Here is a 14,579-nt window from a genome sequence, read left to right on the forward strand (position 1 = left end):
TTGATATTTTATTAATATGATAACGTATTAATAAAGTTTTTAATAGTTACGGAAACTTTCTAAACCATATATTGCAAACATACTTATAATTCATTACGTTTGGAATACATAAGTAAACACAACAAATATAAAAACTCACAAAATAAAGACAAAAGGTTCCTGTGGAATTTCGCTGATCCATCAGCTGATGACACGCAGAGGAGATTGAAAGATGTGATCTAAGTTTCTTTTATTTTAAGTATGTGTATTATTTTTGTACAAACGTGTTATTTTAACGACTTCACCTCATCATGCTTCGTTTTCTATCGAACCTGGGTCAGGACAAACATTATTTTTTATTTCTTAACACAACATGGAATAATTTATTTTCTTGTTAATTCATGCCGAGGTCAAATTGGAAAAATTTAAACGTGCGCGAATTCTAACTTTCTCCAGCTAGTGTCATACAGGGCAGATTGGTGCCCTTACCTTGTAAATTGTAATCGTATAACCAAAAAATCTATAACTGAATGTGTACGTTCTTTTTATATTTTGTTTAACAAATATTAAATACTTAAAACAATTCATTTAATAAAAATATAACAACAAAAAAGGATAAAAAAATCACTATATATGGCAGAAACGAAATTCGTGGTACAACCCCAATGATATCGAGGTTCAACCTGTTGACATTCAAATCATCAAGCGCCTTCGTTTCCGCCCTCCCAAGTTACCAGAAGATCAAATTATATTATCATACATGAACGCGCTCTCGTGAAATCTTGTGGAAATTACTTTTATGTTGAAACTGACCGTTATTTTTTACTTGTTAGCCTTAAAATCGAAAGGCGTTATCATTTTCTGCGACTATGGTATCAAATCGGACGATCGTAGTTAGAAGTGTTCGTTTTTTTGTTAGATCATTGTGCAGCAAATAACGGTATTTGAAATAACTTATACCGACCATATCCGAATGGTCGACATTTTAAAGCAGTATATCTTCGCGTTTTCGAAGAGGGAAGAATAAAACATGCGGAATATTAACAAAGCTACACTCTGTGTGATTTAAAATTTGCATACCGTTTGCGTTAATACTTAGGACTAATTTATACAAGAGAAAAGACATCTTGTTAAACAATAATCTGTGTATCTCCATGACGATAGTATCTCGGAATCCGAGTCCGACAATGAGTCTGTGCCCGAGTCTGATCATGAGTCCGTGCCCGAGCCTGGCCAACAGACCGAGTCTGAGTCCGACCAAGAGTCCGAGCCCGAGTCTGATATGGACACTTCTGTGCACGTGACCGTGGTGCGTGTGTCCGCTGTTCCGATGGACACTTATGTGCGCGTGATCGAGGTGCCTGTGTCCGCTGTTCCGATGGAGACCAATGACGACAGGTCTTTCCGTGCTGAAGCTCCGTTCGAGGAGCCATAAGACGATCTTGAACAGTAAGTCTTTTGGTAAATTGAAATAATTTAAACCATTTCAGTGAGATGAAAACAGCCTCATTAAACACATTTTAATAAAAAAAAGCTATAACTACTCCTATTATGCAACACACGTACCTTCCTAATTTAAATTGATTCACTACTTTATTACGTCGCGGCAACTAGAACATTACTTCAGATATTAAGAACAGTGGGTATGTATACAAAAATATGTACATTTTAAATTGCGTTTTAGGTCTATGGAAGACCCCTCCCTATCATACAGCATTGTTGAACCATCGCCGATAACCTACGAAATGATGCAATGTGCTTCGCAGAGGGGAAAAGACCTACTCGTCGACTCAACCGGTTACGCATACAACGTGAAGGAGACGAACTCTTCGTGTATCGTGTGGTGGTGTACCGTCAGAAACCCGACTGTGATTTGTCCAGCCAGAGTTCGCTAGTCTGCATACCATTTCATTGCGGGCAAGAAGGACCATGTCCATCCGCCAGTCCCAGCAGAAAGGCCCGTATTACCATAACCAAACAGGTAGACTAGTATGTCAATGTTAACTGTAGACTTCTTATCCCGAAACGCCCTAAGACACATTTTCGCATGACGAGGCTATAATAGTGTGATTTGAATGTGTCGAAAGAATACCGGATGTTAATTAAATAAAGACATATTAGTCGCATATTCTTCGAGTGAAATGTGTGTTATGAGTTTAAGCGAATATTGATAATTATTTCCGATTGTCGGGATATTGTGTTTGCAACTTTTTATTATTCTATTTCAGGCCAATGTTGATGCGGGGAACGACCTCTTCAAATCGGCAATGAAGATCGTCGATGCTATCCCCAATCGTGTTGTGAACTCTACAGACGTTGAAAACCCCAGACCAGACTACATCGCCCGTGTCGTCAACCGGATCCGGGAGAAGACGAGACCAAAAGATCTGCGGGGCATGCAGTTTGAGCTAAAGACGGACAATCTTCCCGAGGGGTTATACCGGAAAGAAGTGAAGGTCGGTGATAGGCGCCATCTCATCTTCGGCACTGACGAGAACTAAATTTCCTGAAGAGGTCGCGGCGATGGTTTTTAGACGGTACTTTCAAGGTACAACATGTGAACTGTAATATAATAAAAACGTGAACACGAATACAGTAATATCAAACAAATCACAATTTAACAAAATACAAATATTATATACCGGTATCGACAGATAAAGGCATACAAGATCTGTAGAGTCAACTAAAAGATAGTGATGTGGTAATTTGCTGAATGCAACATTAGTTAACCACATTAAAACTGGTTGTTGATTGATTTATAATTTCGAATCATAAGCAACACATCTTTAACACTAAGGGCCGTAGTATTTATCCATGTATTTGTTTACAGGTTGTGAAAGCGCCCTTCACAAGTCTTCTATCCATCCATGCGTTCGTGCGACGTGGTGACCACGCAAAGCAGCTACCCCTGGTGTTTGTCTGCATGTCCGGTAGGCGTACGCAGGATTATGTACGTGTCCTACGTGTGAAATATAATGGTTTTTGTGTTAAATGTGAATGTAGTATATGTTTTTTGTGTATTTTATAAATGCCAAAATAAAAACACAAGAGACAATAACTTGCATTCTTTTTATTTTAATGTTCAAATTATTCGAACATTATGACCGTTGTTTCAAATTTACATGGAAATCTTATTATTTTATTGAAGAATGCTAAAACATCTAAATACTCATTAAATCCGTTTTTTTACACAATAATCCTAATCTTTTGTAATTGATTGGTTAGTTGTTGGTTTGGATTCAAAGGTGTTCTTCATTTTTACAAAGGTGCAGATTAAATCGATTTAGATATTAACGACCCGTGTCAAGTAATGTGTTAATCAATATTTAACAAAGGTGAAGATTAGGTAAATTACGATGTTAACGACCCGTGTCACGTAGGTGTTAATAAGTATTTTAAGTGTTGATTAATTGATTAAAACATGGACTCAATTTTGAGACGAACCATAATTTGAGGCATATATATCAACAACAACAACAACAACTATTTTACAACTATATATATATAGTTAGTCTATGCCAAAATATAACTTTAATTGGTCAACTCGTACCTGCAATAAACATAAAAAAAACATCTAATGCCTGCAAACACCAATCGCAATTTGTTTCCATAAAAAACAAATATTAAAAAGGTACGAGTTGACCAACCTGAAAAATGACTAAAGTACGAGTTGACCAAATCGGGTACGAGTTGACTAGGGTACGAATTGACTGGCTTTCGTTGTATGTAACCTTTTTGCGTTAATCGATTTATATGATATGAATGGAGCTTTAGTTGAGCGATATCCGGTAGAATGAGATTTCGCGGGGTCTGAATTGTCATCTGCTGGATAAATTTTAGTTGACATCGGATAATTTGTAAGTACTGGCGGATAATAGTTTGAATTATTCGGTTTGTTGAAGTATCGAATTTCATGCCAAAAAATGATTGCCGAATACCGAAATATATTTGCATTCAAGAACGAATTTAGCATAACAAGTTTGGCCGTTGGGCGCTTACTCCTATAAATATGAGGTCGATTTACATCGACCTCATATCGTTTAACGTTATTTTGCAATAGCATCGTTCCGACATGAATTCATGTCGGAAGCTTTAACGGCATCAAATTCATATAACAGCACAGAATAATCATGCAATAAATTATTAAACATAAAATATAAACATTATTTTACTAATTGCATTAGAAAAATGTTTATACAAACTTACAAGTAATGATAGTCCAGACCTTAAAACACTACCACTGTTCAAATTCCATATTGTTGCCATATAGCACTGTGTAAATTGAAAGTTGCATAATGTTACCTCATTGGTCGGTTATAAATACATTGTTTCTCTATATATAGTATTCGATTTAGACGAAAATAATAATTTACGTGGAATGTCATATTAGTTTTCCATTAAAACTTTGATCTTGCCGTGTGTGTTTATGGACGTTATTAATTATGTTATACTTATTTTTGTATTTCATTAAGAATTAGAACGTGTAGCCCTTTTTGTTAACTGTTTTTAGCAAACGATTCGCGGCTTAATAAGACACGGAAAATAGTTAAAGCGACACTTTCATTTAAAGGTTTAATGTGAACAATATTAAATGAAGCCTTTTTTGGTATTAATATATTTTATTGACATGTTAAATTTGATACTTGAAAAGGTGTTTAGTCTTTAAAAAGATGTCGCTGATATTGTTAATTTCAATAACTGTTAATATGCTTAATGTTGTATAAGAAATTGAATAGTTTCACTGAGTTGTATTCCCGCCTAAAATCCGATATCGTAAAACGCGCAACGGTTAAAAGAATAAGGTCTGAATACTTTTAGGTATTCAAATCCGAATATCTGCAGCTGTGCCAGCTGGGAAGCCCCGTTTTAGCTTTAACAACCGCAAGCGAAACAACATACTTTTTTAAGTCTTGCACTAAGACTCCATGATCACAAGTATAGGTCCCTGCTGTGGCGTATGACACCATAGTGCTATTTAGTATTGGTCGGCACAGTATCTGATCATAAAGAGATAATTGGTTTGTGCTGAACACAGGGGCAATAAAACCACAGATCTATCGATAAACAAGATTATTGAGATATCTTTTATTGAACACCGCGATAAAAATGCTCAAACCACGGACTCTAGATTACACGGATAAGAAACATGGCAACATTCTCAGAATCATCACTGCTATATGTGTAATCACCTAACAATTCGTCTAAAAATAATTTATATATTTGAGTTGAAGACGATGTACTGTTGTATAAGTCTGAATAAACTATCTGTCTGCCTGTCTAAATCAAAGCCGTCATCGTCCCAGTGAAAAAAATCTGATTTTGAATAGTTGGACATGATGCCCTGATGTCAAAATACGAAATGACCCGCGTAACACCGACCGTGATATTCAAGAATCTTTAATAAATTGATAATTTAAGGTAAATAACATTTCATATAATTATACATAATTCCCTCGTTGATAATTAACAGCAAACGATGAATGTTTTTGACACCCATTTTATTTCAAGTATGCATGCAAAGCCGAATAAAATCGAGAGGATCCGCTATATACGCTGTTTCATCATAAAGTTATCACCCTTTCTGTGTTATAAACAAGAGCTGAAATCGTTAATTTATTAAGATTTATTTATAATAAGCTTTACTGATATGTTTCGTGAACAAAATACCACAATATATTCCATCAAAAATATAATAATCATGGCAAAGAAAATTCAATGGCCGGTTTCTAAACAAAAGCATAATCGCCAAGATCGTAGCATCAGTTCAGTGCGTTAGGAACGCGCGCTACTTTCTTCCGCCTTCATTCCTTAATTACTTTCGTTTTTTTAAACAATTTTTTTCTATCGGATACAGAATTCTATTCTCCTAAGCAAGATGTAATTTTTAAAACTGAACTCCAAATATAAACGCTACAAATTGGTATTAAGTACGAACATGTCAACCGTAAATCTAGATTCTAAAACTCCAATACGGTATGATATTTGCAAAAGTTAAAGTTATAACTCGCCGGGCTGTCGAAATCAGAAGAAACACTTAATATATGTTTATATATCTGTTTACTACGGAACGTAAGCTTTCTAATGATATATAATTTGTCAAAATCGGCCGAGAAATGAAACTATAATTCAACAAAAGACGTGAGTGGGTACATCAAAATGTATAACCTCGGCGCTTCGCTTTACGCTAATTGTACAAGATCGATAGCCACAACACGGTAAAACGCGCGGTGGTAAAACATAAAATGTGTATTTCTTGTGTTTATCTTGCTATAAATCCATTAATAACAATGGGAGTATACTAAAACGTATATTTTTTTAAAGAGAAATTAATAAGCAACAAGATAACGTATAAACCAATAAAATCGGATGAATAGTTTTTGCATAAGATTGAATTTACTACAGTAAGGGTCAAATACTCGAATCATCTCCTATCAATATACACTCCGTGATACAACTGGTAGTTTTAACACACACATATAGGTTTCATTTAATTAAAAAGTACAGAAAGCTAAAAAGTGATGTGGTTTGTTGTACAACAACAATTGGTTATGTGTAACCTATTCAAAAAATAATTTCGTTCAAGATAATTCAATGTAATTCTATAAACGACAAACACACTTCGTGTGTTGTGTATGTTTATTTTTAAAAATGTACATAAGTGGTTTAAAAGCACAATTTTTACACATTTAAGAGGTAATCGCTCACATTTATGTCTAATTAATGATAATTTTATGCATTAGGAAAGATTTAACGAGAAAAACTGAAGTTTAAGTTGAACTCAATTTGCTATAGGAAAACGACGGTAGCCGTTTAGACGTAAGCGGGGTAGCTTACGTCTAATTATTTGGACTATTGGGCGCTTGGTTGTTTAACAATTAAAAAATCCTTTTACAATATAATGAAATGCCTGTCCCGTCCATAAAATATTGCCTTGTCTAATATGATTATAGGTGCTACCTTATTTACGGGCAAAAGCTTTTTCGATAACCATTTATTTTTAATAAATAATATTCAGGCCTTGACACTAACTTTTTTGACAGGGTACCCGGAGGGAACCCTACTTTCAACTTTTGGTGGCCCTCACCCAAACTAGGGAGTCCTCTTGTTTCAACATACAGCTATTCTCGGCGTAAGGGCAAATAAGTACAAGAAGCATACTTGTACACATTTTTATTTCCTTTATTCAATTATGTTGCCATTTAAAGCAGACCCATTAAAAGCTCATAACCTTGTCTTGTAAACTTTTGATATCATGTATTTCATCAATATCATCACCATCGGCATCCTTGTCATAATCATCTTCAGCATTATCATCCTCAGCATTGCCCTTCGCCGCCAGAACTTAGCGTTTCGGAAGTTCTTATTATAAGCTTTTAAGAAATAAAAGGTAATTATGCGCATTCAGGGATTTCACTGGCTCAACAAAACTTGTTGCAACTTTTTCGTGCCGTGAAAACTCGATTATTCCAACCTTATTTCCAACAATCATTTAAAGAAACCTTACTACATTAATGTCATTGCCTATATTATCACTTTAAAAAGTATATTATTACATAAAAAACAATAAGTACCTTCATTAGTCATACCTTCATAAGTCTTAATAAACTTTATTTGTATATAAATACCTTTTTTTTCAACTTGATAAACAACACAGATAACCAAAATGATATAACAATGTTAACTTCAATGTATTAAACAATATGCTGCCTAAATGTTTCAAAATTAATTATTTAAACATAGAATCACACCAATTTAGATCATTTGAAAGGGAAAAAGAAATATAAAACATCAGAAAGTAAATCATCTCACTTAATTTGTTACACAGTTATATATGGTCATTTGGACATGTCATACATCAGCTTCTGTTGTTAAAACGTTTTCTGTTAGTGGTGGATGATTTCCAGGATCAATTAAATTATAATTGTTCAAGCCTATTTCCTGACAGAAAGGCCCAGATAATTACCACCATCTATTCTAGTTGCCTGAAATAACATAAAGCATTTTTTAGCTCATCTATTTTTTGAAAAAAAATTATGAGCTATTGTCATCACGTTGGCGTTGGCGTCGGCGTCCGGTTAAGTTTTGCGTTTAGGTCCACTTTTCTCAGAAAGTATCAATGCTATTGCATTCAAACTTGGTACACTTACTTACTTTCATGAGGGGACTGGGCAGGCAAAGTTAGATAACTCTGGCGTGCATTTTGACAGAATTATGTGCCCTTTTTATACTTAGAAAATTGAAAATTTTGGTTAAGTTTTGCGTTTAGGTCCACTTTTCTCAGTAAGTATCAATGCTATTACATTCAAACTTGGTACACTTACTTACTATCATGAGGGGACTGGGAAGGCAAAGTTAGATAACTCTGGCGTGCATTTTGACAGAATTATGTGCCCTTTTTATACTTAGAAAATTGAAAATTTCGGTTAAGTTTTGTGTTAAGGTCCATTTTATTCCTAAAGCATCAAAGCTATTGCTTTCATACTTGCAACACTTACTAACTATCATAAGGGGACTGTGCAGGCAAAGTAATGTAACTCTGACTGGCATTTTGACAGAATTATGTGCCCTTTTTATACTTAGAAAATTGAAAATTTGATTAAGTTTTGTGTTAAGGTCCACTTTATTCCTACAGTATCAAAGCTATTGCTTTCATACTTGCAACACTTATTAACTATCATAAGGGGACCGTGCAGGCAAAGTTATGTAACTCTGACTGGCATTTGGACGGAATTATGGGCCCTTTATACTTAGAAAATTGAAAATTTGGTTAAGATTTATGTTTTGGTCCACTTTACCCCTAAAGTATCATAGATATTGCTTTCATACTTGGAACACTCACAAACTATCATAAGGGTACAGTAAAAGGACAAGTTGCATAACTCTGGTTGTCATTGTTACGGAATTATGGCCCTTTTTTGACTTAGTAACTTTTAATATATGGTTAAATTTTGTGTTTCGATCCACTTTACTTCTTAAGTATCAAGGCTATTGCTTTCAAACTTCAAATACTTTCATGCTATCATGAGGTTACTTTACCTGGCAAGTTGAATTTTACCTTGACCTTTGAATGACCTTGACTCTCAAGGTCAAATTATTAAATTTTGCTAAAATTGCCATAACTTCTTTACTTATGATTAGATTTGATTGATACTTTGACGAAACTACTCTTACCTGACATACCACAATATACTCCACCCAACCATCCCCCGTGCCCTCCCCCCCCTCCCCCCTCCCCCCCCCCTAATTTTTTTTTCTTTTTTTTTTTAAGATCATCTCACAAATGACCACCACACCCTCACACAATACCCCCACCCCACCCCCCCCACCCCAACCCCCCCCCCCATTTTTTTTTATTTTTTTTTTGAGATCATCTCACAAATTACCACCACACCCCTCACACTATACCCCCCCCCCCCCAATTTTTTTTTTTAATGGTTTTATTTCAGAAATTGTTGGTATAATCAAATTATATCCTTCCAAGGTCATTATAATAATGGAACTATTAAACAGAAATGCTCACAAATACCTGTACAAAAAAGTGTATACTGGCATGTGTTTTTGTGGAGAAATTAAATGCTTTTGCCAGCCCGATCGCCTAATGTTTTGATTAAAGAAATAGCGGCTCTAATAATTATTATAATTACTGATCGTCGTGACAGTTTGTCCCAGTGTTACTTTTTTGGGGGCTCAATATCATAAAGGAGCCATTAATAATCCGAAAATCCGATAATAACCCCCATAAAACTTGACAATAGCAGTAAAAACACCGTTTGTAACACTTACACGCTTCAGTGATTTCTATATACTCTCTGCACTGTAGGTCGCTTACATCGTCGAAAATTAATATTTACAACTGACAGACGCTGGCCGCTCATGCTCAGTCGCGTGCTTTCGATTCGCAGTACATTTTCGGATAAGATTTTACCGATTTTTTTTTATACGCCGCTCTTTAAAAATTGGAGGCACTTTTAAAAATTCAAATGGTCAATCAAGACAAAGTGGTTCTATAAATTTAGGGTTCCCTAAAGCTTGAAAGAACTGGTGGTCCTCCCCGAAATCTGGGGGCCTCGGGTCCCCGGACCACCGTTAGTGTCGAGGCCTGATATTTTACATTAATGTGTTCAAAATAGTAATATGATTATAGGTGCTACCTAATTTACGGGCAAAAGCTTTTTAAGTTTTTTTTTTGATAACCATGTATTTTTAATAAATAATATGATAATAGGTGCTACCTAATTTATGGGTAAAAGCTTATTTGATGTTTGTTAAAGATAACACGCGTAATATATGTCTGCACATTATCATGCAACAAAACATTCAATTTCTTTACAAAACAATATGTAATTTAGCAAAGCAATAAAATATAATTTGTTCAAATCTTAAACAAGTTTATGAAGCTATGCTTTTTGTATAGTAACCTCTTGTACTGTTTTCAAACTCTTAAACATGTATTTCATTTTTTGTTTACATTTTTCAAAACAATGTTAGAATTTAAAATAAAAAATCTTGCCAAACTGTGTTTTATTGATGTTTTCCATATGCAGGGATGCCATTTATGTTTTAGGGCGAGATTATTTCTAAAACGATTTTATTTAACTTAAGCATAAAAAAGAATGGTGTCGTACTTCATTATTTTGGTCCCATGTCTAAATCATCGACATCGTAAATGTATCCCCTGCATATGTAAATGAAAAACTTTTTGTACTTAATTAAACATATAAATGCAACAATGCTTGCGGAAGTGTTTGCGTCTATCTTGAAAGAAGTGCATAGACCTCATTCACTGCGCAAAATTACACAGACCAGAAATATCACCTTTGGCTTTGGACACAATACTCTTTGCATATCTTCCGCACTGTTAGAGCTTATGTCATGAAATGTGGTAAACTTATTGTATTTTTCTGAATCCTCATGAACTAACAGTTGGTAACAACTATCGCTTATGGCATACACAGATTGAACATTACTAGGTTGGTGCTAAGGAGAAAATACTAGTAGCAAAAATTTTGGTTTATGATGAAGACCCACATCATAAGCTTAACGCTAAATATATGAGTGTACCTGTCACTTTATGTGTGAGACAAAAAATAAACAACAACATACTTATTATCACGAATTTACTGTTATCAACAAGAATTGTTTTACCAGTAAATAATTTACCAAACCATATATAAATAAAATATAATCAAATATTTTTCACCTGAATTTAATTACATTATTTTGTTTATTTTTAGCCGGATTTTTTTCGAAAAAATCTCGGCTTATAGATTGATGTTGTCGGGGGGGCGGGCGGGCGGGCGGGGTGGCGGCGTGCTCGAAAATGTTAAAGTTCTTATTTCATGGTATAACTTTGGTATGCTTGGACCTAGAGTCTTCAAACTTGACATGAAGGTTGGCCAGGATTAACAGATGACCACTGGTCATTTCAAGGTCATTCATTTGAAGGTCAAGGTCACTGTGACCTTCAATATAAAAAATGTTAAAGTTGTTATAACTTTGGTATGCTTGGACCTAGAGTCTTGAAACTTGACATGAAGGTTGGCCATAACTAGTTAGTAACAACTGGTCATTTCAAGGTCATTCATTTGAAGGTCAAGGTCACTGTGACCTTGAATGTAAAAATGTTAAAGTTCTTATTTCATGGTATAACTTTGGTATGCTTGGACCTAGAGTCTTCAAACTTGACATGAAGGTTGGCCAGGATTAACAGATGACCACTGGTCATTTCAAGGTCATTCATTTGAAGGTGAAGGTCACTGTGACCTTCAATATAAAAATGTTAAAGTTGTTATAACTTTGGTATGCTTGGACCTAGAGTCTTGAAACTTGACATGAAGGTTGGCCAGAACTAGTAAGTAACCACTGGACATTTCAAGGTCATTCATTTGAAGGTCAAGGTCACTGTGACCTTGAATGTAAAAATGTTAAAGTTGTTATAACTTTGGTATGCTTGGACCTAGAGTCTTGAAACTTGACATGAAGGTTGGCCAGAACTAGTAAGTAACCACTGGACATTTCAAGGTCATTCATTTGAAGGTCAAGGTCACTGTGACCTTGAATGTAAAAATGTTAAAGTTCTTATTTCATGTTATAACTTTGGTATGCTTGTACCTAGAGTCTTCAAACTTGAAATAAAGATTGGCCAGTACTAGAAGATGACCACTGGTCATTTCAATGTCATTCATTTGAAGGTCAAGGTCACTGTGACCTTAAATGTTAAAATGTTAAAATTGTTATAACTTTGGTATGCTTGGACATAGAGTCTTCAAACTTGACATGAAGGTTTGCAAGCACACTTAGATGACCACTGGTCATTTCAAGGTCATTCATTCTAAGGTCAAGGTCACTGTGACAATATGTTACTAATTTGCTAATAAAAAAATTGAGATCAAACTTTCCTAATTGTCAATTCAAGTTCATATTTGTGACCTTAAATGTTATTGTTGTTCATGTATATGCATGCATTCAAAACATAACACAAGGTTTGCTCATGCCTTGAAAAGTACTTACATTTCATTTTGACCTTTGAACAATATTTCAGTAATTTAAGTATTGCATTGACAAAAACACGAAAGGTACTTTCCTGTCATTTAAATCAAAAATCCGGCTTCAATGCGGTCATCTCCGACCGCGGAACTCTTGTCATTGTCATGTTTTGAAAGTAAAGATATTCAGTCATTATGGAATGTGGCATTAAACATATAGACAGCAGCTGCGTATTGCATGTGAATGAGGCAGTTTCCACATGAATATGATTATAAAATAACAACCCGATTATTAAACTGCATGTACATCCCAATTGATTAAAGTCAAGTTTTTGTATGTTCAAGCTCATAAACAAAATAACACATTTACTAAATGTATCGTTAATTGCAAAAGTTCGAAAGCCACTTATTAAATCTATTAAAGTCAAATTAAACATTACTACTTCCGTTACTAGATACAAGCCACGTGTTTTCAGTTAGGCGTTCTAAACATAGATGGTTACGTCACTGCGTTATTGTTATTAAGACCGGTGTGTAACGCGTAGTTGTTGATACGCCTTTATTCATTTATAACATTTATATAATAAAAAATACATCAATACAGTACCGTTAGATCGTCAACTCAAATCAATTCACAATACATACAACCAATCACAATAAAACAAATACAACAAAACAGTACCGGTAGATCGTCAACTTAAAATCCGGACAGGATGACGTTTTTATATGCTTACTTTTTTACTCAACTTCTTTGTCGGTTAAACGTGCGAACATAAACTGCTTTTAATTTTTTAATCAGCGATGTTGGACTTCAGATGTGTGAACAACTATCATTTGCCCTTACGCAGCGGGAAATAATGACGTAGTAGATAAAAGTCAATTAACAACCACATTAAACAATGCCGCCTTTTCGGTTTGACCGCGAACGTGAGACAATCGATATAACAGGACCCTTGTTAATTGATCAATTTTGACACGTAGCGTAGTCTGCCTATTCGGGTAGGCATTGTCATGGAGACGCTGCAGATATACACAGATTTGAGGTGCAGTTAAGCCTTAGATATAGTACATGTATGTATGGATTTTGTAAATTCCGGGACATTTGACAGATTTCCGGGACAGCGGGACAAGTTCTTCATTTCCGGGACTGTCCCGGACAATCCGGGACGTATGGCATGTATGCATTTAGTATGTTCATTTATACCCTTATCTTCTCGCCCTTGTTTCTGTGCACTCAACACATGTAGTATTAGACACACTGTTATGAGTTTGCATATATTCGGTAAGTTCCTACCACGCGTTTGTTAGTTAAAAAACATGCTCAGTCATGGCACTAAATGTCAATGAGTTGACTTCATCAAAGATGTAGAACCAAAAAAAATACTCCACTCATCCAGTACGCCTTCTATGAAGAAATTATAACAAGCAGTCATCAAATAAAATGAATACTGTATCCTACACTTTCGCTTCTTATATGGTCTTCAAAAAATTTATCAGAGACAGTTGACAAGACTAAACTTCTGCTTTTCGCTTATTTGCAATTTTTTCTAAGTGTCAGCATAATGTGCAAAATAATAATGGTAATACACATGGTCTGAGGTGTGTCAAATGAATTTTTAGGCAAGGATTATTAATTATAGGTATAAGTTTACAACACACTCTTTTGTAATAAAAATATTGCAAAGTGTGCTACTGGCACTGCATTATGCACATTTATATTTAAGCAAAAATTAACATTCATTTATATAATAAACAAGAAATCTGATACTAAAAAAGAACTTAGTAGATATTGTTTAATGTACAATGTATTACTCAAAGTCATCATCACACAATGAGACAACACAATGGTCTCTAAACAGAGTGTGCTTTTTAATTGTGGCATACATTTTATGAATTAATACTAGTAATAGAAATACAGAAAAAAAACGTCTAGAGCTGCTTGGGAACTATCATTTTTAATATCAACAATTCATTTGACATGCCTGATTGCAAATTGTTAATTTCACTATTCTTTCACATTGTTTTCACACCTGATATTTGTTATGCTGTATATTCTTTTTGCTTACAGACATACAGAGTCTCTTCACAATAATTGCAGTTCCTTTACAGTCCACT

The 14,579-nt window shown here is 34.7% G+C and overlaps 1 protein-coding gene across 3 annotated transcripts in view; it reads left to right on the forward strand.

Moving 5' to 3' along the window:
* Positions 1–3,713: 3,713 nt before the first annotated feature.
* The window catches only part of LOC127847112 (ubiquitin carboxyl-terminal hydrolase 37-like), an 82,814-nt gene continuing 71,948 nt past the window's right edge, over positions 3,714–14,579 (forward strand). For all 3 annotated transcript variants that reach the window (XM_052378743.1, XM_052378744.1, XM_052378745.1), the window contains exon 1: positions 3,714–3,836. The gene's annotated coding sequence lies outside the window, so the exon portion shown is untranslated. The remainder of the gene's footprint in view (positions 3,837–14,579) is intronic.

Source organism: Dreissena polymorpha, chromosome 10, assembly GCF_020536995.1.
Source record: "Dreissena polymorpha isolate Duluth1 chromosome 10, UMN_Dpol_1.0, whole genome shotgun sequence".
NCBI lineage: Eukaryota > Metazoa > Mollusca > Bivalvia > Myida > Dreissenidae > Dreissena > Dreissena polymorpha.